The following is a 26,955-nucleotide window of genomic DNA, read 5'->3' on the forward strand; positions in this document are numbered from 1 at the left end:
TGCCCACAAATTTAGGAGTTTAAGAAGTGAGATACACACCCCTCTTCCTTTCGGAGAAGTCTGGAATTCTCAGTGACATCACTGGAGGAAAGCTCTATTTGTCACTACAGTCATGTGGCAAGAGTCATCTTGAAAGCGTCACAGGCAGGAGGCAAATGCCTCGTGGGGATCTATGTCATCTGAAAATAACTCCTGGTCAGAGCCCTCTGGGTGAGTGATGCAATTAAACCTGGGCCTGAATCCATTATCCTTCAAAGCAACATAGAGGATGAGATGGTTGGATGGACATGAGTTTGAGCAAACTCCAGGTGAAGGACGTGGAAGCCTGTGCTGCAGTCCATGGGGTCGCAAAGAGTCAGACACGAGATAGCAACTGAACAAGCAACATGTAGGCCACCTTTCCACTCTGTAGAATCTGGAGGGCTCACAGCCACCATCCCAGAGCTCAGGGCAGGGATGGTGTTCTTACCTGTTTCTCATTGAAAGTCCCTCAAGGGACTGAGCAGGGCCCAGTTGAGTCTCTTCCCTGAGCTCAGCACATGGTGAGTGTGGCCTTTACCCTGCTCTGCCCTCTTAAAGGCAAGATGGTCGCCCTTATCTTGACTCTTTCTTGGGGACTGAGCTCCTTATGTGGCAGGGTTTGCTTGGAATGTTTGCTCAGATCTTCTCTGACAAGCTGACACCTACCTTCCTGCCTAAAGTTAATAGTCTTGCCAGAGGTCATGGGCTTGCCTGTGTCACAGGTGCCCTGGGGACCTGTGGGTGGTCTGAATGGCTGAGTCCTAACAGCTGACTCTCAAAAGACTCCAAAGCCACACCAAAGTCTATCAAGGCCTTCAGTTCTAGATAGAATCATTTAATATAATTCCTGGCAAGAAAAGTGGAATCCAAAGTCAGGGTGAGGGTTAGTCCTCTGTGGGTCTAATGAAGCCTATTTGAAAAAAATCAGCTGCTGTTCCATTTGGTCTTGCTGAAGTCCGTGTCCTCTGGCTAGTGGCTGATTTTGACACACCAGCATGCCTGCCCATGTGTGACACACTTCAACTGTGTATTTACAATGAAACCTGCAGCAAGGTCCCCACCTCTAGTGAGCAGTACCTCCTTGGCTTTTGCAATTCCCAGGCTGAAGGGCTCCCTAATTAGGACGGTGGTGAAGATGAAACTCTCCCCAGAATGCTTCTCTTCAGAGGCACCTGATGCTTTTGTGTTAGAGACACAGACAAAACGTGAGGACAGAAAATGCCTTTTCCTCTGCAAGCTCATCATCTCCAGCAATGACATCTGCTTGTTTCTCAGGCTGACTTATCTTGGCACAGCCTGCCAGCTCAGTTCTTCACACCAGGCAGAAAATGGGCACCTGGTACCTCGCTCTCCAAGTGCGGAGTGAAGAATGTACAGGGAACCCCCAGGCTAGAGGCTCCCTTGAGGTTGTAAGGCCTGGATGAGTGTTTTTCTTTAAAAATTATTTATTTTTAATTGGAGGATAATTGCTTTACAATGTTGTGTTAGTTTCTGCCTTACAACAATGTGAATCAGATGTCAGTATACATATGTCCCCTGTCTTGAACCTCCCTCCCAACTCCCACCCCATCCCAGCCCTCTAGGTTGTCACAGAGCACCGGGTTGAGGTCCCTGGGTTATACAGCAACTTCCCACTAGCTATCCATTTTACATATTGCAATGTATATGTTTCAATGCTATTCTCCCAATTCATCCCACCCTCTCCTTCCCGCACTGTGTCCAGGAGACTGTTCTCTGTGCCCTTTCTCTATTTCCTGCCTTGCAAACATGTTCTTCAGTACCATATATCTAGATATATGCATTAATATACAATATTTGTTTTTCTCTTTCTGACTCACTTCACTCTGTATAACAAGATCTAGGTTCAGCCACTTCAACTGCCTCAAATTTGTTCCTTTTTATGGCAAGTAACATCCCATTGTATATATGTACCACATCTGTCAATGGATATCTAGGTTGCTTCCATGTCCTGGCTCTTGTAAACAGTGCTACAGTGAACAATGGAGTGTGCTGGTGCTCAGTCACGTCAGTCATGTCTGACTCTTGGTGACCCTATGCACTGTCGCATGTCAGGCTCTTCTGTCCATTGGATTTTCCCAACAAGAATGCTGGAGTGAGTTGCCATGCCCTCCTCCAGTGGATCTTCCCAACCCAGAGATTGAACCCACGTCTCCTGCACTGGCAGGCAGGTTCTTTACCACTGAGCCACTGGGGAAGCCTGAAAATTGGGGTACATGTGTCTTTTTGAATTATGGTTTTTGCAGGGTGTATGCTCAGTAATGGGATTGCTGGGTCATATGGTAGTTTTATTCCTAGGTTTTTTTTAAAGGAATCTCCATACTGTTCTCCATAGTGGCTGCATCAGTTTATATTCCCACCTTAGAACATTTAGGGGCAAACACTTCAATCTCGAGTCTGGCATCTTCTTCCTGATGGGTTGGTTTATGTCACTAGTCTGTCCCATCAACTCATCAATTACTTCCTTACTTACTCCTCCCTGTTTTCCTCTCTCTTTGCAGAGGAGGCTAGTATTTGAGGACTGCAAGGTTTGGAGGCTTGTGGACTGAGACTGGAAACTACAAAGAGGCCCAAGTGAAAAAATGAAATGCCTAACAGAGCGCTATGGCATATATTTGTCAAGAGAGAAAGGAATGCTGATGACAAGAAAAGCCAAGGGAAGGCTGCTGGCAACACCTCTTACAGATTTTGATAATGCATTTATAAGCCAAGCCAAATGCTACAGAAAGACATGTTCCCAATGTAATGGGTTTGACAAGCTGGGGTAATGTCAATGTCAAATTTGTTTGAGACGTTTCCAGCATCCTCCCAGAATGTGCCCAGAGCAATAACTATTACAACAGCCTCATCGAAACAGGAGTGCCCTGGAGTGCTCCACCCTCCACTTTAGGGGTTAGGCTTCATGTATTAGCATACATTCCTGACACTTAACAGAACTCCCTCCTTGTGTATAAGATGCTCGGGCTCGAAAATAATTGGTTTGCACTTAAATGCCCAAATATGATTATATAACTTTGATTCAATTAACAGGTCTGACTTGATTTAAACCTTGCCTAGGAGTGAGCCAAACAGTCATCTAAATAATAATTAGAACAAGACAAACCAGCCTGGCTGGTCTCCAGTGTGGAAGATTAAAGGAATCTCCGAGTCATCAGGTGGACCTGAGGATCCAGAGATCCCAAGACTATGCTCACTTACCTTTGAGACCCAGGGCTAATGGTCTGGGGTTCACTCACAGTGGTCAGTGAGGGCTCTGACCATTGCTCTCTCTATCCAACTCAGCAATGATAAAATGGAGCCCAAGAAATGTGATGTTGCCAGGCCAGGTTTCTTCCATCAGCTGAAAGCAGAGTGAAGACTCAAGTTCAGCACAAAGGGCTGTAGAGTTTATCTCCTTCAACCTCCCTCCCAGTATAAGACCCTCTGACTGTCCTCATGCCTCTGCTTGGCCTCTGTCAACAAACACCCATTACCTCCACCAGTCTTGGGTGGTACCAACTATGATAGATATTTCGTTGTTTTGAGCTCAGACTCATATTCCTATAACTTTCATCCAAAGATCCTTTCATCCTTATCATTGTCATTTCTTGTTGCTTAATCACTAAGTCGTGTCCAACTCTTTGCAAACCCATGGACTGCACGCAGCACTTCAGGCTTCCCTGTCTTTCACTGTCTCTGGAGTTTGCTCAAACTCATGTCCATTGAGTCAATGATGCCATCCATCCAACCATCTCATCCTCTGTCAACCCCTTCTCCTTCTGCCCTCAATCTTTCCCAGCATCGGGTCTTTTACAATGAGCCGGCTCTTCCTGTCAGGTGGCCGACATATCGGAGCTTCAGCTTCAGCATCAGTCCCTCCAGTGAATATTCAGGGTTGATTTCCTTTAGTATTGACTAGTTTGATCTCCTTGCTGTGCAAAGGACTCTCAAGAGTCATTTCTTAACTTCCTCAATTCCACACCTTCAAAATAGATCCTGGATCTTTAAAAAATCTGTTCTGGTAAGGAATGTTTACCAGCAGCTTAGACTCATGGTTTCTTACAAAACCCAATTGTGGGCCCTGCCTTGAATTTTGAATGTTTCAGCTGCCCCATCGCTGAACACCAAAACAGCCCCAGACCTGGCAGAGCTCAGAGGAATTAAGGAATCCAGAACTTTGCTGTACAAAGTCAGTAGAAGTCTAGAACAAAATTGCAGAGGAAAATAAAATAACTAATTAGAGCCTTTGCCACAGAATGACATATGCTGATGAGAGAATCTGAATTGTTTTTCTCAATAGATTTTTATATCAATTTCATGGTATCATTTATGATTAGCGAATGATGATATAGTATGTCTTTCATAATATTGGAAATGGATCCCACTGAGGGCAAGTTTGCAGAAGAAGAGGCCAGATTACCCAGTATCTTGATTAGATGTTTCATTTGAAGAGATTAGATAGAATTCATCACAGTTTACCCAATGCATGGCACCTAAGATGCTGGGAGCTGTGTACCTGCCTGCCTTTGCCACCAGACTGTGAAGTCCTTTAAGGCAGGAAGAATGTCCCCTTCATCACTGTACCCTCAAGGTTGGCACAGGTTTCTCAGTAAAGCATCGCTGGCCCACAGCCTCCATGAGAGAAGGGCTTTGGCTTCTTGGGTGGGGCAGCTGCCACCTTCAGGGTTTGATTTCTCACCACAGGTTCACTGTTAGCCCAGAATCCCTTGGCTTTCCACTTCTAATTGTAAATTACTTAGAAGTCTGGGGATCCCATCCTGATGTAAGGGGGTGGGGAAGTATGAGTGAGGGGCTGGTGAGTACCTGCGTGATGGTGAACTGGATTCTGACACTGTTCTCTGTTCTCTCCACCACCTTCTTTCCCGTCTCTCTCCACCTCCTTCACACTCAGCCATGGGACAGGAGAGAAGCCACAGTGTTCCTGGCACCCCCAGGCTTCAATTCTGTCTTTGCAGGTAATGGATAGATACCCTGGCTTTGAGATAACCAACTTGGTATTCAGCTTAATCCTCTCCTATAAGCCAACTAGGGAGGGAAAAAACCTATCATGAGTCCCTTTTCACCTACAGGCCAAGGGGGAGGGGTCATTTTGGGAGCACTGATGTCCTTGGGCAGTCTCTTTTCTGGCCTTTGCCCAGAATGACCCAGTTACGTGGCATATGGGATGATGACAGGATGGCTGGGGTGGGCCTGCCCTGTGGGAATGAATGGGACTGGAAGGAAACAGGCGATCAGTTCCATTTCCCATTGTTCTATTAGATGGCTCTGGTTGCATTTGTCCCCAGTGAATAATCTCCTTGCCTCATCTGTAGAATGATGGCCCTTTACCCCTGGCTCCACCCAATCTCCTCAAGTCTTCCCCCACCCTGTCTCAACTCATGCTTTCCCCTCACAGTGCCTCCTCTTCATCCTCAAATACACCACGTTCTTTAACACCACTGAATCCCTTCTATCTAAAATAGCTCTCCCCAATCCTCTCTCCATTGTCTACACCCAACTCTGATGTCACCTTCTTGCTGTAGCTTGCCATAACAAAGCAAAATTAATGACTCCCTCTTCCAAATTTCCATAGCCCTTTGTCTATATTGCTTGTCATATGATATGAGAGCTTTCATTCCCATGTCGGTCTCATTGGTCGGACAATGCAGTCTTTGGAGGGGAGGGACCATTTCTTATTCCTGCGTACATCCCCAGGGCCTGGAACACAGAAGTGGCTTCATGAATGTTGTTGCTGCCATGACAGCAGCAGCATCAGAAGACATTTTGTTTTTTTGCTCCAAGGGTCCTGGGAAGCTCCTGGGGAGCAGGAGCATAGGACAGGTTCCAGAGTGAGAGGATCTCACTTCCCTTTCTTACCACATTCTCCAGGTTGGGGGTTAGTTTGGATACTAGGGGAGAGTCTGTCATTTCTAGAGCAAGGAGGGTGTTCTGGGGGCAGAGTTTGGTTTGGGAGCTCAAAGTGTCCTTTGAAGGACATCAGGGTTATTTCTCAAATCCATGAGGATGGCTCCTTAAGCAAGAGGTACAGATAGACAGATGGAGTCACAATTTACTACCTGGCTTGTGCATGGGGTTGCAAAATGTTGGACACGACTGAACGACTAAGCACACACAACTTTGAACAAATCTCAATATGTTCACTTATACACAAGGGGAAGATGATCAAACCTGGTGTTGCTGTGAAGATTAATAATTACTACTTATTGGATTTATTGTAGCAGAATGAGCTCTACAAACATCAGCTGGTGAGAAAACAATAGACAGAATCAGATCAATGACACCATATGAAAAATGCAAAAGACTACACAAATGTTGCTACAGCTTTTGCTGAAAGTACATTGAGACTTCAAAACCTTCATCCAGTTAGGAACTGAAGCTGGGAAAAAAAAAAAGACATTTTTCCTGGACCACAGTAAATGGTGGTTCTAGGAAGTACAAAAGTGAGGGGATGGCAAGGACAGCTAATTGTCCACCAACAAATCGTGCCTCATCTTCCTGGCTGAATTATTTCTGGAAGTGGCTGCCCAGCCAGAGATTACATTTCCCAGCTTCCTATGTACGTAGGTGGGGCCATATAATAGGTTCTCCTAAAGAATGGGATCAAATGACAGATGTCACTTGCATGTCAAGATGGTTAAGAAGAGGGTGTGAAAAGCCAAGAGGTTAAAACAACCCAAGCGTCCATTAACGGATGAATGGAAAAACGAAATGTGGTATACACATACCATGGAATATTATTCAGCCTTCAAAGGGAAGGAAATTCTAATAGGTGCCACAACATGGGTGAAACTTGAAGACATGGTGCTAAACAAAATAATCCAGTCACAAAAGGACAAATATCACAAGAGGCCACTTATATGAGGTATTTACAGTAGCCGAACTTACAGAGACAGACAGTAGAATGATAGTTGCCAGGAGCCAGGGGGTAGCAGGAAATGGGGAGCTAGTGTTTATTGGGGAAAGAGTTTCCGTTTGGGAAGATGAAAAAGTTCTAGGGAGTTCCCTGGCAGCCCAATGGTTAAGACTCTGCATGGTCATTGCAAAGGGCATGGGTTTGATCCCTGGTCAGGGAACTAAGATCTCACATGCCAGCAGTGTAGCCAAAAAAAGAGAAAAAGTTCTGAAGATGGATAGCAGTGATGGCTACAAAACAATGTGCATGTACTTGCCACTGAACTATATACTTTAAAAAGGTTAAATGGTAAATTTAATGTATATTTTACTGCAATAAAAAAAGAAGAAGTTGTGACTTCTCTACATCCGTCAGTTAGATGCAGAGGACTTCCAGGTCCTTGGATGGAAAAAGCCACATGATGGCAACAGCCACATGACAAAAAGCCACTTGCTGACTAGGAATCAAGCACTAGACTCTTATGTGAGTGGTAAGTAGACTTCTAATGTGTTAAATCACTGAACTCGGGGCTTGTTACAGCAGCTAGTGGCACCCTAACACAGCCTGCAGCCAATATTCACGGCTGATGTCATGGCACGATACCACTGCAACATGGTCCTCTGAGAACAAGACAGAAGATGCCGTCAGAGCTTGGCTTGGTTTGGAGATGAGCAGACCTTTGTGCTGAGGGCACATCTCCAAGTTCAGCAGTTCTCAAAGACTGAATCACAACCCCCCGGCTGCAAGATGGATTCCAAGGACTTTATGACTGAGGAGTCTGTCTCCTTGAAAGACACATAACTCATTCAGTGATAGGAACTGGGTGTGGGCTCAGGCTATAGCAATGCAGAGGAGAAGGGAGCTGTGGTCCTCAGTCTGCCACAGGCAGACAGGGGAACCTGTCCCCACATGCTGTCCTGGTACAGGCTGCCAGGGGCAGTGGCTCCTCATGGCTCCAGTGGGGAGCAGCCTTAGCTGAGCATGGTGAGAGGGACCAGGGACCATCCTGTCTTGGGCTCAAAGGACAATTGCCAGTGGGACCTGCACCAGGGCTCCTGGCTGTGCCACAGACTCCAGGATCAGCAGCAAGAGAAGTCCAAGACTCAGGGTTAGAGCAAGTGGGAGCAACCAGGACAGGCTTTGAGGCTCAGACAAGGTCATGGAATTACAAACTGGCAGCAACTGCAGCAACCATACAAGCTGCTGTGGGCTCTGGCCTCTCGGGCTTTGGCGACCACCCAAGAACCCTGTGTTTGGCAGTGACTGAGGAGCTCCTAGGCTGAAGACATGCCTCTGAGGTGGCTCCAGTGGTCCAAGAGACCAGGAGTCTTCTAATTGTTGAAAAAATTTTCGGAAATGTTAAATATAAATGCCAAATCCCTAATTAGATTATCTTTAAATTAATTACTCTAAGCCTCAGTTCTTCAGCTTTAAACAAAAATTGTCTTGCTTTTTGTCATAAACTGTTTATATTAAAGACTGTATATATATAAAAAAAAAAGAAAGAGAGAGATCAGGAGACACTGTTGCATTTCAGATAATCATCCTGGGAACCTGGACTTCCTCGGTTCATCACAGAACAAGTGACCTGGGGAAAGATAGAAGGCCATCCTTACAGTAGAGCAGATGAAGCTGGAGCCAAAGTAATGGAACTGACAAAAAAGATGCAACCTCATTTCATTCTCAGTTTTGCAAAGAATTTACTGTTTTAATGACTTAGAGCAATTCAAGGTTACCCTATAATGACCATACTCTTACATGCATTCTTCCTGAGCTGCTAAGCTGGAGAGAAAGAGATGAAATGAGGGCCCAGGAATTGCACACATTTGACAGTTGTGTCAAAACCTGGCACTGTCTACAGAAGTGAATCATGCAGGTAAAGGTCATGTGAGTCACATTAAAATAAAGGCTGAGAATGATTGGGTTTTCTAGATTTATTTCAAGGAGCCAATGTTAGTGGCCATCAACACTGCTGTTGGCTATTAGTCCTCTTTAGCTTGTCTCATGCAAGATGTGGGTTTGATCCCTATGGCAGGAAGATCCCCTGGAGGAGGACATGGCAATCCACTCCAGTATTCTTGCCTGAAGAATCCCATGGACAGAGGAGCCTGGTGGGCTACAGTTCATTGGGTGGCAAAGAGTCGGATACAACTGAAGCAACTTAGCATGCACTCACGCAGGCATTCACCATGTGATATGACATCAAGCTCTGAGGCATTCAGAGATGACAAGTGGCATGACAGTCAAAGCAAAAAAAAGGTGCAGACCCAGACTATCTTTGACACCCCATGTCTCTTGGAGTCATTCCCCCATCTTCCTACAGGAAGGTGTCTGTTGTGTTCTCCACCCCTGGGCTGATGTTGGCTTTTTCCTTCACTAAGGTCCAAGTGGTACGGAAGCACCTGCCTATGGTCTGAGCCTTATTTTTAAAAAGCTGTTCTGACTTCCCTGGCATCTTCCATGTTCTTATGCAGCCTCAGCCTGGGCCTGGTACAAAAGCCCACTGATAAAGCATCTTGAAGCCAGCCTTTGAAATGGTGCCAAGACCACTTGGATCCCTTGCAGCTTCCTGGGAGCTCGTCCCAAAGTCAGTGCGGAGCATCAGGCCTCCTGCCTGCCTAACCTGGGCAGGGCCCAGCCGAGAGTGGAAGCCCTTGCGAAAGGGAGGCCTGACCTTTGCCAATCGGAGACTGAGTCAGAGCTGCTGATCTGGAATCCCAGGTCCCACAAGGTGAAGACACTCTCCTGCCACACACTTGCCAGGATACCCAGCCCTGCCCCCCTTCCCACCTCCACCCCTCTGGCTGGCAGCGCTCACCTGCGTGGGAAGCACTCACTGGGTCACGGGAATATTTTCCCATCCCCTACAGCGCCGGGGTGGGTTGGTGGTGGTGGTGACTTAGGGTCATTCAGTGCCCTGCCTCTCAGTCTCCTCTGGGCCTCCTGTCTTCTTGCTGCCACTGGGAATGGGCTGAACCATTCCTGACACCTGGAGTTGAGCAACACTGCAGGGAGGCCATGGGTGAATGAGGATAACCACGCTGGGTTCAGCATGCCCTGTGACACACAAAGCACCTGAATTCCAAACCCCAGCCCACTTCCACAGGGAGGCTAAGGTCTTGGGGGGGAGGGGGAGAGCAGACTTATGTTCTGAGGGTCACCTCTGCCTCCTAGATTCTGCTTCCTCTCAATTTTTTCAGTTTGAGTCACTTTTTGCACCTAACTCAGGTCCTTGTCTCAGTTTCCACCAAAACCAAGCCAAACACAAAAGACCTGTGTGTGGTCTGTCAAGGGCTGCTGAGGCCAAGCAGATTTAGGCTGCAGCAGTACAAACAACTTTGAAATGAACTTTTGATCCTTAACAATCTTCTTTGAGGCTGTCCCACCTCTGAAGAGTTCTAACTGATCAGACTACCCCAAGTTGCTAACCAAGTGTGGTTCATTAGCCGGCTGTGCCATAATTGCCAGTGTGGAATTGGGGGTCTGTTGAGGGGAGAGTGTATGTACACGTGTGTGCATAAGAGACAGGCAACTTTGTATTTTTGGCTCATTTGTTTGGATTTTGGGTTTGTTTTTTTTTAGGACACCTGTTTTTAAGGGAAGTTTTATATTTGGGGCTGTCATTACACACTCCCCTCAAAAATTTTTACATTGGTGTCTAACATTTTTCATCTTAAGATTAAATAGCTGCAAAAAATTAAAAGTCCACTGTAAATCTGAAATATTTTAACAGTTTAAACATTTAAAAATCATTGTTGTCCCTCATTTAAATGTATCCACATAGAACTGAAATATTAAAGGAATTGATATCCTCCATCATCCTTTTAAAAATATCACAAATGTGCACTTCCTTAACAGTAAGAAATTTTACATTATTCCTTCTTCTCTTTGAATTTGTATTTCCATTTCTCTTCCTCTATAAAACTTTATCATAATATAATATACATTTATGATTAAAATACTTTATTAATCACTTTATCATATTTCTCTTAAAAATGTATACAAATTCAAATTTAGTAGTTTTTCCTTTTCTGTGGCCATAAAGTTCTAAAGCTGTGCTGTCCAACACTATAGCCACTAGCCATGTGTGACTATCAAAACTTTTTTAAATAAATAAAATTTGAAATTCAGCTCCTCATTCACACTAGCCACATTCCAGGTATTTAATAGCAACACGTGGCATATGGGGCTGTATTGGATGGAGCAAATCCAATCATCACAGCAAGTTCTGTTAGACAGCGTAGTCTACAGCAAGAAGATTTTCTTACAGTATGAGTTATCATTACAATTAGTAGTAATACACAATTCATCAAAATAACATAAATATATCACAGGTTTATTGAACATTTTAATAAAATATTATCCCAAAGAATATTTTGGAAATGCTTTTCTTAATGAGACAGTTGGTGCTTTCCCCTCTACATATCCATGGATAAATATTACTCTTTCTAGAATGAGAGTGGGTTCAGCATCAATTCTAGCTTTAATTTTTCACTTTAAAAAATGTAAGTGCTAAGAAAACATGTTCAGGATGGAGGGAATTTATTGCAGTTATTATTTGATTCTCTGAACTCCTTCGGAATTCATGCATAATAACAAGATCATTATTAATCATTTATCATGTGATATTACTAAATGTTCATTGGTTTCTCCTTCACCTTTGTTAAAATGATGGGATAACATCTGATTTGCAAACAGATCTGTAGTCCTATCTTTGGAGTAATTCACTTGCTCAGCTAGAACCAACACTTTGAATTGTCTCTTTGATTCCTGTCTGGAGATTTTTATCAAGGACAAAATGACAAGAAGGAGCACATCTTTCTTTTGAAAAATATGGGAAAAGGCCACTTAGAAAAGAGGAAAGGGGAAAGGAAAACAGCTCAAACACAGGAGTATTCTCAGGGAGACCAAGAGGACAAGAGGACATCTAGAAATGAGCATCTAGAAACTGATTCTTTAATAGAATATGTATTACAACCTTTTAGAATGTCTTCATGGACCCTGGGAATATGTTTACCCCAGTTTAAAGACCATTGCTCCAGGACTTCCAAGTGGTTAATTTAGCTCTCACCTTCTCCTCTCTCGGCCTCCACTTTTTAAAAATCCAAATATACAAATGATGTATTTGGATAAAAAATATTAAAGTTTATTCTTTTTTCTCTCTTTTTTTTGTTTCTTCCTTTCCAATACTTTATACCTAATAAGTGAAGTCGCTCAGTCGTGTCCGACTCTTTGCGACCCCATGGACTGTAGCCTACCAGGCTCCTCCGTCCATGGGATTCTCCAGGCAAGAGTACTGGAGTGGGTTGCCATTTTCCTTCTCCAGGGGATCTTCCCAACCCAGGGATCGAACCCAGGTCTCCCGCATTCCCAGCGGATGCTTTAACCTCTAAGCCACCAGGGAAGCCCAATACATTTATATACTTAAGTAAGACATATATATATATATATATAGTTGCTGTTGTCATTGTTTAGTTGCTAAGTTGTGTCTGATTCTTTGTAATCCTATGGGTTGTAGCCCACCAGGGTCCCCTGTCCATGGAATTTTCCCAGCAAAAATACTGGGGTGGGTTGCCATGCCCTCCTCCAGGGGATGTTCCTGACCCATGTCTCCTGCTTGGTAGGTGGATTTTTTTTTTACCACTGAGCCACCTGGGAAGCCCATATACGTAAATAGCATATGATAAGAGTAAATGTATTTACAAAATTTATGTATAAATTAATAATTAAGCAAGTACTCTATGAACCTACCACTCAACTTAAAGCCAAATGATCCTAATGAAGTAGAACAATACCAAATGACCCGAATGTCTCGATTTCCCTCCTGGGAACATAATCAGATGTACATGCACATGGCCATGTGACTTGCTCTGGCCAATAGGATGTAAGAAGAAGTAACAAGTGCCTCTTCTGGATGGCCTCTAAGACCTAGTGCATGTCTTATCATGGTCCCTCTCCTCACCACACTTATTCAAGACACACCAAGTGGTGGAGGCCATATTGGCTAGCCTGTAATGAATCTTTAATGTATTTAAGCCGTTGAGATTTCAGGGGCTATTTGTTCCCTTCCCTGGTGGTGCAGAGGTTAAAGCGTCTGCCTGCAATGTGGAAGACCTGGGTTTGATCCCTGGGTCAGGAAGATCCCCTGGAGAAGGAAATGGCAACCCACTGCAGTATTCTTGCCTGGAGAATCCCATGGACGGAGGGGCTTGGTGGGCTACAGTCCAGGGTCGCAAAGAGTCGGACATGACTAAGCGACTTCACTTTCACTTTCACTTTCAAAGGACTGATGCTAAAGCTGAAACTCCAATGCTTTGGCCACCTGATGCGAAGAGTTGACTCACTGGAAAAGACTGATGCTGAGAGGGATTGGGGGCAGGAGGAGAAGGGGACGACAGAGGAGGAGATGGCTGGATGGCATCACCAACTCTATGGACATGAGTTTGAGTGAACTCCGGGAGATAGTGATGGACAGGGAGGCCTGGTGTGCTGCGATTCATGGGGTCGCAAAGAGTCGGACACAACTGAGTGACTGAACTGAACTGAACTGAAACAGAAGTATTTCTGAAATTCCACGTATATCCCTTGGCAGTGGTGGTATTCTTTCCCTCTTCCCCAGTGTTAACCATTGTCCTTGCTTTTCTTTAAGGTTTTGCCATATATTTATATCACTAAATAATATACTTTATGTTTTTGAACTCTATGAACATGAAATCATATTTTATTGTTTTTTGTAAAGTATTGTTTGTGAGATTCAGCGATGCTATGAATATATCACAATTTATCACTTCTATTATTTATAACATTTAAGTCAGGTTTCTTTTTGCTGTTACAAATAAGACCACTCTGAGCACGCTTGTACTTTTCTCCTGGGGTTGAAGTAAGAAATGTTTTCTGGGCACCCCTGAGATGGTCTTGGCGGGGGTGGAGGAGGGGATCTGAGAAGTCAAAACTGTTTTCATAATAATATAAAGATTTTTTGGCTTTTTTGCTTTCATACTCTCATAAGTAAATGGTGAAGTTTTCCACCAACTACATGAGATAACACAGAGATGCAGAAGCAGATATGAGAATTCCAGCTGTCTTCTATTAACTCAGATTTGCAAGATTATGAAACAATGGCACTCTTCCCACTAAGTTGTTTTAGAAAATAATTATTTTTCATAAATGTTATTTGTTGGTTATATAATGCATTTTTATTGTTACTTGTAAATGCATTAATAGGTTATCAAATTCTTAGGTTTAATTTCTAGTGTGGTAAATATTGGTCAATATAACTCACCCAAGCAAAAGTTATTTGGCACCCTAAACAATATTTCATAGTGAAAGGGGGTCCTGAAACCAAAAGCCTTGAGAGCTGCTGTTCTAGGACACGTAATCAAGAATGGAATTGCTGGGTTAGTTTTGCACATCCTGGATTCTCCTATGTAATGTGACAAGTTCTCCCAAGTGGTTGTACCAAGTCACCCTCCCACAAGCAACACCTCAGAGTTCCTATAGCAATACAGATGACCTACCTTCTCAGAAAGCCTTGTGAAAGGCGTGGCTTTAAATGCATCCACTTCTCCTCTCGGGCTTCCCAAGTGGCACTAGCGGTAAAGAACCCACCTGCCAATGCAGGAGACAGAAGAGACACCAGTTGGATCCCTGAATTGGGAAGATCCCCTGGAGGAGGGCGTGACAACCCATTCCAGTGTTCTTGTTTGGAGAATCCCCATGGACAGAGGAGCCTGGGGGGCTACAGCTCATAGGGTCACAGAGTCAGACATGACAAGTGACTTAGCATGCACACACATGCACTCGTCCCCTCTGCCGTACCCTGCCCCACAGGGCTTTCCAGGTGGGCTTCCCAGATGAATCAGATTCACAGTCCACTCTCAGAAAGAAGAGGCTCCTTCAGCTCTGGGAAAGCTTCACAGTGAGGCTCTGGAGTCAAAGAGATTATGAAATGCCCCCACCCCATCAGGGACAGCTGTTGGCTGGGGTTCTGGACAGGAGAATGAGTTATTGCAGACTGAGGGTCTGCTTATCCACTTTGGATCTTTTGGGAACTATGCTGATTTTAGACCTCTCTGCAAATGTAAATGTGTAACTCCTTTCTCCCTCCTCATCCACGCCTCCCGCTCCCCGCTCAGAGCTTTCCTTCCCCAAGTGGACCTTGCTGGAGCAGCCAAGGCAGGTTGTCTACATATCTGTAGCCGTCACCCTCCCCAGCCTAAAAAAAGCCCTGAAGAGGCCATAACTGGGCCTCTGGCTCTCACAGGCTGGAAAGGAGTTTCCCAGGAGAATTCCCAGCCTTATCCTGAAAGATGAAATCTAGAAGGCATGTTCCTGCCTCAAAAACACAAAGAGGTGGGGCTTTTTTTTTTTTTTTTTATTTTTTTTAACACCAAAAACATTTTGTATTGGGGTATAGCCTATAACAATGTTGTGATATTTTGAGGTGAACAGTGAAGGAATTCAGTCATACATATACATGTATCCATTCCAATGTGGGGCTGAGTTTTGCACACCATGATTCCAAAGCCTTCTCAGGCTGGGACCATGAATAGTTTATCATATCCCTTCTTTGAACACAAACACACACACCTGGGAATAACTGCATTCACAGGATTGGCCAGTCTGGAAGAATAAAAACTGTCTTCATTTTCAGAAACATGTTTACCCCCAGACAGGCTTTTTAACCAGGAAGAACGCTGCTGGGTTGTGTCCATTCTCTTCAGAGCCCTCTTCCCTCCACCCTTCCCACAAAACCTCCACTTCCGTCACAAGTTGGCAGGAACTTGCTGTTCCTCAGGCCTGGGATGCCTGCCAGAGCCCTCCCATTTTCCAGAGAGATTTTCTTCTATTTCTAAGTAGAGTTGTTTAAAATCCGGATGCCATATGGAGCCAGGCTCCTTGCCTTTCAAGTCCCACCCCCTTCCCTAACCCCTGAGCCCACAGAGCAGGCCCCTCCCCACTTCACTGTTCTTGAGTTTGGAGCCAGACAGTGTGACCACAGCCAAGCTGCTTCTGTGGAGCAGGCAGGCTCTGGCTCCAGGTCAGCGATGGGGGAAGCTGCCAGAAGAAATCTCACTGGGCAGTGAGGCTCCTGAAAGACCTACCAGCTGCCTCTTCTCTCAGGCCCCTCACTTTCTTCTCCCCTACCTCACTGTCCCAGAGTCCTCAGACCAGAAGAATCAGACCAGCTCATCTAGCCCAGACAGAGCCAGACTTAAGCCAGCACAGATGACAGGGAGATAGTCTAGATGAAAAAACAACCAAAAGAGTGTCTACAGCCTTCATTCATTTTGTTCTAATACACAGCCATTCACTCATTAATTTTCGGTCCAACAAGGTATCTACACGTACCAGCTGCTGCTATCAGTATTGTGCCGTTGTGGATATTATGTACAACTGATGGATATTAGAGATTTAATATAGGAAGGAAAGGGGCTTCCATGGTGGCTTGGTGATAAAGAACCCGCCTGCCAGTGCAGGAGACTCGGGTTCGATCCCTGGTCTGGGAAGATCCCACATGCCTCGGAGCAACTAAGCCTCTACGCCACAACTACTGAGCCCGTGCTCTAGAGTCTGGGAGCCAAAACTACCAAGCCCATGTGCCGCAACTGCTGAAGCCCATGCTCCATGACAAAAGAAGCCTGCATACCACAACTAGAGAGCAGCCCCTGCTCACTGCAAACAGTAGCCCCTGCCGAAGTAGTGACGAAGACCCAGCTTAGCCAATAAATAAAAATTTTAAATATATATATATAGGAAGGAAGGAATAGGAAGTCATTGGAAAAATTATAATAAAGAGAATAATTAGAGGCTGCTCAGCCCCAGATCTGAAAATATCCTTTGACCCTATTGCAAACTTATCGGTGCATCTAGGGTTCACCAGGCCTGAAGTCCAGATCTAGCAATCAAGAAGGCTGAAAAACCCACCAAGAATGTAGTGGCAAAGGGAGTGGGAAATTGAAAATGTAGCTTTGAATTTCCCTCAACACATACACGGAAGGAAGTGAGCCATCATCGGAAGCTTAGAGGGGAGGGCCCTGGCCCCCAGCAGCCGCAGAACCCTTTGCTCAAGTCTGCAGAGCTGCTGGCAATTAGAGGATCTCCCCCAAGCTGAGGGAGGGGCCCTTGCCCTCCTTCCCTGGTGCTGCTTTTCTGGTTGCTACAGGAGCTGTGGATGTGCTTAGTCGCTCAGTCATGTCCGACTCTTTGCAACCACTTGGACTGCAGCCCATCAGGCTCCTCTGTCCATGGGATTCTCCAGGCAAGAACGCTGAAATGGGTTGCCATTCCACTCTCTAGGGGATCTTCCCAACCCAGGGATCAAACCCAGGTCTCCCACATTGCAGGCAGATTCGTTACTGTCTGAGCCACCAAGAACGAATCCGTTATACCCACAGGTAACCCATGGTGACAGGTTGGGCGGGGGACCCAATAAGAAACAATTGCTGCTGTTATCCAGAGTTGTAGTGAGGTCCAAGTCTTTACAAATCAAATTCAGTTTTCCACAGTGAACTCATCGTCTGTGTGGGAGACTTTATCTCTGTTCCTGATGATTGTTTCTTGAACAAGGCCTTCAACATTTGGCTTTGAGTTTCTCTGTGTCCAGCTTATCCGTCACATGGACAGTGATCTATAAATACACATTCATTCATTCATTCAAGGAACATGCACTGGGTGGCAACCACGGGCCAGGCCCTGTGCAGGATGCCGAGAATGCTATTTTGGAGAAGTACAGGTCCTGCCCTGAGGGTTGTGATGGGAGAGGCAGGCACCTGAGAATGCTCTCATGGAGACATTAGTGAGCCGAGTGTCTGGGGCAGACAGGAGGGCGCTCCTGACTCCCCGGGGGTGCATCTGAGCCTTCACCCAGCGTCGATTGCACTGCACTAGGCATTGGGATCTCAGCGGGCTTAGCTTAGGATGGATGGTGAGCTCATTCAAGATGAATGAATAGAACTTTGAAGGCAGGCTCCTGACGGGGAAGGAGCCGGGAGCTGGTGGAGTGAATGACTTGTGCAAAGGCTGAGAAGGGGAAAAGGGCAAGGTTCACAGCGTGCCAAAGAATAGTTCCCATGTTGGAGCCTGAGTGTGGGGGTGGGGAGGTGGCCTGACAAGGAGAACGTGGGAGTGGAGAGGCCAGAGGGTGTGTATGGAGGACTCACCAAGGAGAGTTTGGACTTCACTCTATAATAAGAAGGAACTATGGAAGGTTTTGAAAGTATGACATGATCAGATTGAGAGACACACTCGCATATACATACAAATATATATAATATATATATTACACAAACAGGTACACACATATAGATACCTATAAAATACACTAAAATATCTAAATATTCGAAACATATATATACTTGAAATACATATATTTCACTCCTATAAATCATTTTTTATGTTTTTCTTTCTCTGTTCACTCTCCCTCAGGCAGTCAGAGGCCTGCACATTGCCCAGGAGAATTATGATGCTCTTAGCAGAAACATAAAGAGAAAAACGCAATTAATATTCAGCTGGGGTTTTTTCCCCCCTTTCTTCCAAATGATGCTCTTGAGAATCAATAAGCAAGGCTCTAGGGAAGTGAATTGAAAAAGAAGGGGAGAGGGGAGTGGGCAGATGACACCCCTCCCAAAGGGGCCTCCTCTTCCCCCGCCACTGGGGTAGGAGAATGCACAGAGGAAGGCTGGAGACACAGGCAGCCTAGGGAGGAGAAGGCCCCTTGAGAGACTGCCGTGATGCCCACACCCACGCCCCTTCAGCTTCTTCACACTGACTCATCTCCACCCCTGGGCAGAAGGAGTGGAAGTTCTACATCAACAGCTGGCTGAGCGCTGCGGGGGTCACACCTGAAATTGCTGAGCCCCATCGTCTGAACTGGCTGAGGTGAGGGTTTAGTTCAGCCTTCCAGGTCTCCCACTCCAAAAATACCCTAGAAGGGTAGTCCCGAGAGGCCACACAAGAGAAGAAAGAGTGGTGGGGGTGCTATAAATATATATATACCACATATCATTAAAATATTTTTGAGACAACTTACAAAATCTACCCACTGTAAAATCTTTTAAAATTTGATAAAGAAATTTACATATAAGGAGAAAATAGAGAGCAGAGGTAGAAGAAAGGAGATTCATGTAGAAAGGCAGTACTCAGTGATTTGCACTGATCTTATAAAATTTTCAAAAGTAAGCTATCAATTAGGTTGTGAACTTCCCATGAAATAAAGCAAAAATGAAAATGTGAGTTATAAAATTGTTGTTGTTTAGTCACTTAAGTCATGTCAGACTCTTTTGCACCCCCATGAACTGTAACAAAAGACCAGAGAAAACCAGTTCCCCAGGACTAGCTCTACTTCTCCTTGTTCTGAGACCTGTGTGAACATTTTCCTCCAAGTCCTCATACAGGGCAGCCTCCCAGTGCCCCCGACAGCTCTCCAGCAACACTAAGTTTTCTACCCCATTTTCCATAGGGTCACTGTGGGTGATACTCCAAAGGTCCATTTAGGATAGCAATTCTTTGAGGTGGCAGAGGAGGAAGGCCAAACACATCAACCCACAGTATTAGACTTAATCCAATGTGGATCCAAAAATAACATCTACATTCTCTAAAGAGAGGACTGCATATCCTTCAAGCATTCTTCCATAAATATTTCTTAAAAGTTGAGTTGTATATAGACGTTATACTATCTGAAAAGACTCAGCTAGAATAATTTTCTATTACTGATTAAAAGCAAATCAGTAATCTTAAAATCAACCTAACACATTCCAAAGAAACACTAGAAAGTCATTAATAATTATTTTCTATATCATAATTTTCACAATCTACAAATGTCTATAATAGAACAGTTAAATAAAAAATCAGTAACAAAATATGATGTGTAGCATGAAGCACTGGGAGAAGAAAAGGAAAGATATAAAATATTAATTGGTCAGTTCTAAGTGGAAAAATGTGTGTGTGTGTGTGTGTGTGTGTGTGTACTTATATATAAGGAGAGAGAAAGAGTGAAAGAAAGGATATAAATGTTAACTGTCTCTAGGAGGTAGAATCCTACCCCTTTGCTCTTGACATGGGCTTCCCTGGTAGCTCTGCCTACCACTGTAGGAGATGCAAGTTCCATCTATGGGTTGGGAAGATCCCCTGGAGGAGGAAATGACAACCCACTCCAGCATTCTTGCCTAAGAAATCCCATGGACAGAGGAGCCGGGCAAGCTACAGTCTATGGGGTCACAAAGAGTCGGACACAGCTGAGGAACTAACACTTTCACTTTCACTTCCTCTTGACATAGTGTAGGTTCTCCTTACTCCTAAGACAAAGATTTGGGTGCAGGTGTTATGTTTGGAGATAATCCAGGCGGCACTAGAAGACAAGTGGGAAAGTGAAACAGCAGGGAAGAAAGCCGATCAGAAGCGCCTTGGTGAGGGGCACTCGCATGTGGGCAAGTGGGCAACTGGAGTGAAATCCCCCAGGGACTCTCTGAGAGGCGTGTGTAACATATCTTAGACCTGTGGCGCTGAAGGTCAGATATCTGGGGGTTTTACCCAGCCACTCTCACCCCCACTGTTGAGGGTTGCTCTTGGGGTGTTAACTCCCCAGTACTTTCGACCTGCCCTGTGTGGAGGCCAAACAAGCCCCTGTGGCCTCAAGAAGATAAAGTCCTCACAAAGAGGACAGAGATGCTAAAAAAAGGACACCACCGACAGATAAGGTCCCCTGTCAGCAGGGGACTCCAGGACAGATTAGGAGTATGGACAGACAACATAGTTTTCAAATTTTCTGTGTATTACTTTTGCTATTGGGAAAATACTTTTAAAAAATTGAATTGTCAGAAGCTGTCTGTTGGCACCTGTTATGAGAATTGCAGAGCTGATCATGACTCTCCTAAACAATGACAATTGCTTCTCTGTCCAAAGGTGGACTGGGGCCAGTACAATAGAAAGAATGAAGTTTGTCTCATCAAATATGCTGGAACCAACCCAGAACATAGCTTCCCTAGTGGCTCACTTGGTAAAAGAAGCCGCCTGCCAATGCAGGAGACAAGGATTCAATCCCTGGGTTGGGAAGATCCCCTGGAGAAGGAAATGGCAACCCACTCCAGTATTCTTGCCTGGAAAATTCTGTGGACAGAGGAGCCTGGCAGGCTACAGCCCAAGGGGCCACAAAGAGTCAGACACGACTGAGTATACACACACACACACACCAGAACACAAGCCAATGAGAAGTCAAAATCTCAAACCTTCACCCATGGAATACAAGCCACACTGATGCCGGCCTAAAATTTGTTCACATTGGGAGTTACCAACTGTCCACTAGACCATAGCCCTCAGTCATGCATTCATGAAGCATTTCAACTTGGGCATTACAGTTTCCAAAGAAAGATGACTTTCACTTTAAATTTATTATCTCAGACTTCAAATGGGTGCCCAACCCTGCCTGAGAATGATCACATCTCTTCTAGTAAGTTAGTCTTCCCCATGGTGGCAGTTGAGAACGCATCATAGGGAGCATAATTAGCCTAAGGACCCAGCAGCTGTATCCATCCAGGTCTGTGTTGATGCTAAGACCACCTTCCCAGGTGCTGCTCCCCAGTGACTGGGCTCAGCAGGAACAACAAGGAAACAGAGGACTCCTCTGACAGCCAGCTTCAGCTTCCCATTGGCCTCGCTGAAACTTCTCTAGATTTCATAGCAGTCTGATACGCTTCCACTCGCCCTTCCTTTCCTCTGTTCTTCACTTGGAGTCAGACCTGCATCACCATCTGACAGCTTTCCCAGCCTCTTCTGGCTCCCTCCCCATTTTTTTTCTTAGGCATGATTCTACTAATAAAATCCTCACATGTTTATGCCCATCTTGGCATCTGCTTCTTGCAAGACCTGGGCCGATACACCACTCTTGAAACTGGCTCTTTCCTCCCTCTCCTCTCTTCTCAAGAACGCCCTTCTCGTCCCCCCTCACAGCTGATGTCCTAAAGCCTGACAACGGAAATCATCAGATGGAGCCTAAATCCATGTGTATGTATTTTCATCACAATATGCGGAGACGACGTGTCCCTCCTCCTGCCAAAGCCCAGTCTTTCCAGAGGCACCCAGGGTCTCACCCTCTTCTGCCCAAGAAGATCTTCACCCCTTCAGTTCTCTTCTCCTCTACTGCAGCAGCAGTCTTCCTCATTCTCTGCTGTCCAATCCCTCTGGCTATTGCCTCATCCTTTACTCCTCTCCAAAACCAAATTTTTAGGAGGCAATATTTACACATCTTATCACCACTTAGTCACTTCCCATTCACCCCTAATCCACTTCCTTTTAGCCTCAGCAACCACTGCTTTAGTGCTTTTGCCAAGGGCAACAGTACTTCCACTCAGGCAAATCCATGGAACACTCGCCTATCTTCGTCCCACTCAGCTGTTCACAGCATTTGGCACAGCTGACTATTTCCTCATCCTTTAAACCTTCTTCTCTTTTGACTGACACCATAGATGCCTGGTTTTCCTCATACACTGCTGGCTATTCCTTCCCAGTCTCTTTTTCTGTCTCTTCTTCTTTTGTCAGATATCCAGATGTGGTGTCTTCCAAGGCTCTCAACTCTTTTCTCTGCCCTTTCTCCCTATGTGAACTCATTCATGACCTGGTTTTCAATACCACTGATATGCATGTGTGCCAAGTTTATATCTCCAGCTCTTACATTCCTCTAATATTTAGACTTGTTATAACCATCTACCTACTCCACATCTCCACTCAGATGTCTAATAAGCATCTCAAATTTAATAGATCAGAGTTGTTTTTTTTTCCTCTCCCCAGATATGCTCCTCCTTGGCCCCCTTCTTCTCAGTAAACAGCACCACCATGCACCCTGATTATATTAGTCAGAGATCTAGGAGTGACCTTAATTCTTCCCTCTTCAACTCCAAACTACAAGGAATGGCAGATGTGTTTCTCTTTTTCTGTATTTCTATGTTTCATTCATAACCTGGACTTTACTACATGATGGAATCTTTCCATTTCCCTTGCACTGCAGAGGGAAAGGCTTCTCAGAGAGTAGAGCCTGACTCTGGCAGTCCTCCCAAAGTTACAGCATTAGACTCTAGCTCCTTAGAGGAAGCCGCATGCTTCCATGGCATTCCTCTGTTGTCCAGGACTCTCATGCTGAAACCACGCACAGAGAAATGTAGTAAGTATTGGAAACGTGTATCCCACTGAAACCAGATTAGCAACCACAGTGCAGTCTCTCAAGGTTAGGGTGGGTGGTTGCTGTTTTACGTTTCATTGGTTGCTGAAAGAAAAGGTGGTGGGGAGAGGAATCATCAGGAAAGCTTTCATAAAATAGGGATCAAATCACCACCACCCTTAGCAAGGGAGAAGGAGGTGAATCATGATTTTCACATCAAAAGTCAATCGCTTTCTAATCCTCCAGCCTGATCTCAAGTCATGATGTTTAAAACTGCAACAAGAGGAGCCAAGGGTAAATAACTGTTGAATTAATTAAATTATAGGGGGAAAAAAAGCTAAACATGCTTAAATATAATCCCAGAGAAACAAATGCATATGGTCCTCTAGAGACATGTATAAGAATATTTACAACAGCTATATTCATAATAACAAAAAAGTAGAAACATCCCAAACATCCTTCAGTAGTGAAATAAAGAATAGTATTCATACAGATGAATACTACACAGTGGAAAAGAATGAACAAAGTAGGCACTCATCAATATGGACAAATCTCATCGACATTAGGCTGACTCAAAGAAGTCAAACACAGAATGTGGCAGACACACTCTGTGGTGACCGCCCCCCCGCCAGCACATCATATCCTTATCCAATCCTCTCCTTTTGATTGCAGGGGGAGTCTGTGACTTGTTTCTAACAATAGAATAAAGCAAATGTAATGGGACATTGCTTCTTTGGTTAGATCACGATATGTCACAAGTAACAGAATACCATTTCTCCCATGGTAATATCACCTTATACAAGACTCTGTCATTGTAAACTAGAGAGAGAGAGATTCTCCCTTACTTTCCATGAAGTAGCTGTCATATTGTGAGAGAGCCTGTGATAAGAGGTCCATGTGGCAAGGAACTACAAGTATTTCCTAAGAACTGATAGTGGCCTTTGGTCAACAGTCAGGCAATCACAAGGGAGTGAATTCAGTCAAGAACCTGAATGAACCTGCAAGCAGTTTCTTCCCCATCAAGCCAACAGATGAGAACACAGCCAAGCCAAAACCTTGATTACAGCCTCAGAAGATCCTGAGCAGAGGATCTAGCTAAGCTATGCCCCAGAAAATGTGAGATGATAAGTATCTGTTGTTTTAAACCACTATGTTTATGGTGATCTGTTATACCATAATAGAAAACTAATACAGAAAATACATTAAATGACTCCTTTTATATGAAGTTCAAGAAAAGGAAAAGCTAATCAATGGTAAGAGAAATCAGAATACTGGTTACCTCTAGAGTAAGGAAGGATAATAAAGTATGAAGGAGCAGGGTTACTTTCTGGGATGCTGAAAATGTCTATATATCTGAGTAGTGGTGACATGGATATACATGTATGCAAAAATTTATTGAGCTGTACACATAAGATTAATACACTTTAAATACTTTATTATATATATTGTATTCTTTGATTTGAAATTTTTTAAAATAAGAAAGCCAAAGGAGAGCAGGACTTCAGAAGAAGGATCCTTTCTGAAGAAAGGATCTGTTCACCAGTCTTGCATCTAGTTGAGCCTCCAGCAAAGAGAAGTTCCCAGAATTTGGGTTCTAGTACATTTCCTCAGCCTTCCCTCAGCTGAGGTCCATTTCCCTGACCTACACTTCTTCTCTACTTACAAAAGGAAGCCACTTGAATTTTGGGCAGAATTTTAAAGCAAGATCATGGTATTAATTTAACAGTGACGGTTTGACTGTTGTTGTTCAGTTGCTAAGTCATGTCCATATCTTTGCGAACCCATGAACTGCAGCACACCAGGATTCCCTGTCCTTCACTGTCACCCAGAGTTTGCGCAAATGCATGTCCATTGAGTTGGTGATGCTATCTAACCATCTATCTCATCCTCTGCTGCTCCATTCTCTTTTTGCCTTCAATATTTCCCAGCATCAGGGTCTTTTCCAATGAGTCGGCTCTTCACATCAGATGGCCAAAGTATTGGAGCTTCAGTCCTTTTGGTGAATATTCAGGGATGATATCCTTTAGGATTGACTCGTTTGATCACCTTGCAATCCAAGGAATTCTCAAGAGTCTTCTCCAGCACCACAATTTTTTTCTTTTTTCTTTTTCTTTATTTCTTTTACTCTACAATACTGTATTGGTTTTGCCATACATCAACATGAATCCGCCACAGGTGTACATAAGTTGCCACTCCTGAACCCCCCTCCCACCTCCCTCCCCATACCATCCCTCTGGGTCATCCCAGTGCACCAGCCCCAAGCATCCTGTATCCTGCATCAAACCTAGACTGGCGATTCGTTTCTTATATGATATTATACATGTTTCAATGCCATTCTCCCAAATCATCCCACCCTCTCCCTCTCCCACAGAGTCAAAAAGTCTGTTCTATACATCTGTGTCTCTTTCACTGTCTCACATACAGGGTTATCGTTACCATCTTTCTAAATTCCATATATATGTGTTAGTATACTGTATTGGTGTTTTTCTTTCTGGCTTACTTCACTCTGTATAATCGACTCCAGTTTCATCCACCTCATTAAAACTGATTCAAATGTATTCTTTTTGATGGCTGAGTAATACTCCATTGTGTATATGTACCACAGCTTTCTTATCCATTCATCTGCTGATGGACATCTAGGTTGCTTCCATGCCCTGGCTATTATAAACAGTGCTGCAACGAACATTGGGGTACACATGTCTCTTTCAATTCTGGTTTCCTTGGTGTGTATGCCCAACAGTGGGATTGCTGGGTCATAAGGCAGTTCTATTTCCAGTTTTTTTAAGGAATCTCCACACTGTTCTCCATAGTGGCTGTACTAGTTTGCATTCCTACCAACAATGTAAGAGGGTTCCCTTTCTCCACACCCTCTCCAGCATTCATTGCTTGTAGACTTTTAGATCGTAGCCAATCTGACTGGTGGTGTGAAATGGTACCTCATTGTGGTTTTGATTTGCATTTCTCTAATAATGAGTGATGTTGAGCATCTTTTCAAGTGTTTGTTAGCCATCTGTATGTCTTCTTTGGAGAAATGTCTATTTAGTTCTTTGGCCCATTTTTTGATTGGGTCATTTATTTTTCTGGAATTGAGCTGCATAAGTTGCTTGTATATTTTTGAGATTAGTTGTTCGTCAGTTGTTTCATTTGCTATTATTTTCTCCCATTCCGAAGGCTGTCTTTTCACCTTGCTTATAGTTTCCTTTGTTGTGCAGAAGCTTTTAATTTTAATTAGATCCCATTTGTTTATTTTTGCTTTTATTTCCAGTATTCTGGGAGGTGGGTCATAGAGGATTCTGCTGTGATTTATGTCAGAGAGTGTTTTGCCTATGTTCTCCTCTAGGAGTTTTATATTTTCTGGTCTTACATTTAGATCTTTAATCCATTTTGAGTTTATTTTTGTGTATGGTGTTAGAAAGTGTTCTAGTTTCATTCTTTTACAAGTGGTTGACCAGTTTTCCCAGCACCACTTGTTAAAGAGACTGTCTTTAATCCATTGTATATTCTTGCCTCCTTTGTCAAAGATAAGGTGTCCATATGTGTGTGGATTTATCTCTGGGCTTTCTATTTTGTTCCACTGATCTATATTTCTGTCTTTGTGCCAGTACCATACTGTCTTGATGACTGGCTTTGTAGTATAGCCTGAAGTCAGACAGGTTGATTCCTCCAGTTCCATTCTTCTTTCTCAAGATTGCTTTGGCTATTCGAGATTTTTTTGTATTTCCATACAAATCGTGAAATTATTTGTTCTAGCTCTGTGAAAAATACCGCTGGTATCTTGATAGGGATTGCATTGAATCTGTAGATTGCTTTGGGTAGTATACTCATTTTCACTATATTGATTCTTCCAATCCATGAACATGGTATATTTCTCCAT

At 44.1% G+C, this 26,955-nt stretch overlaps 1 long non-coding RNA gene across 1 annotated transcript in view; it reads right to left on the minus strand.

The window, feature by feature from the left end:
* The window catches only part of LOC120851341, a 119,264-nt gene that overhangs the window by 51,375 nt on the left and 40,934 nt on the right, over positions 1 to 26,955 (minus strand). Inside the window, exon 2 of the long non-coding RNA XR_005718288.1 lies at positions 3,238 to 3,379. This is a non-coding gene — a long non-coding RNA (uncharacterized LOC120851341). The remainder of the gene's footprint in view (positions 1 to 3,237; positions 3,380 to 26,955) is intronic.

Source organism: Oryx dammah, unplaced genomic scaffold (genome assembly GCF_014754425.2).
Source record: "Oryx dammah isolate SB20612 unplaced genomic scaffold, SCBI_Odam_1.1 HiC_scaffold_25, whole genome shotgun sequence".
NCBI classification, from domain to species: Eukaryota; Metazoa; Chordata; class Mammalia; order Artiodactyla; family Bovidae; genus Oryx; species Oryx dammah.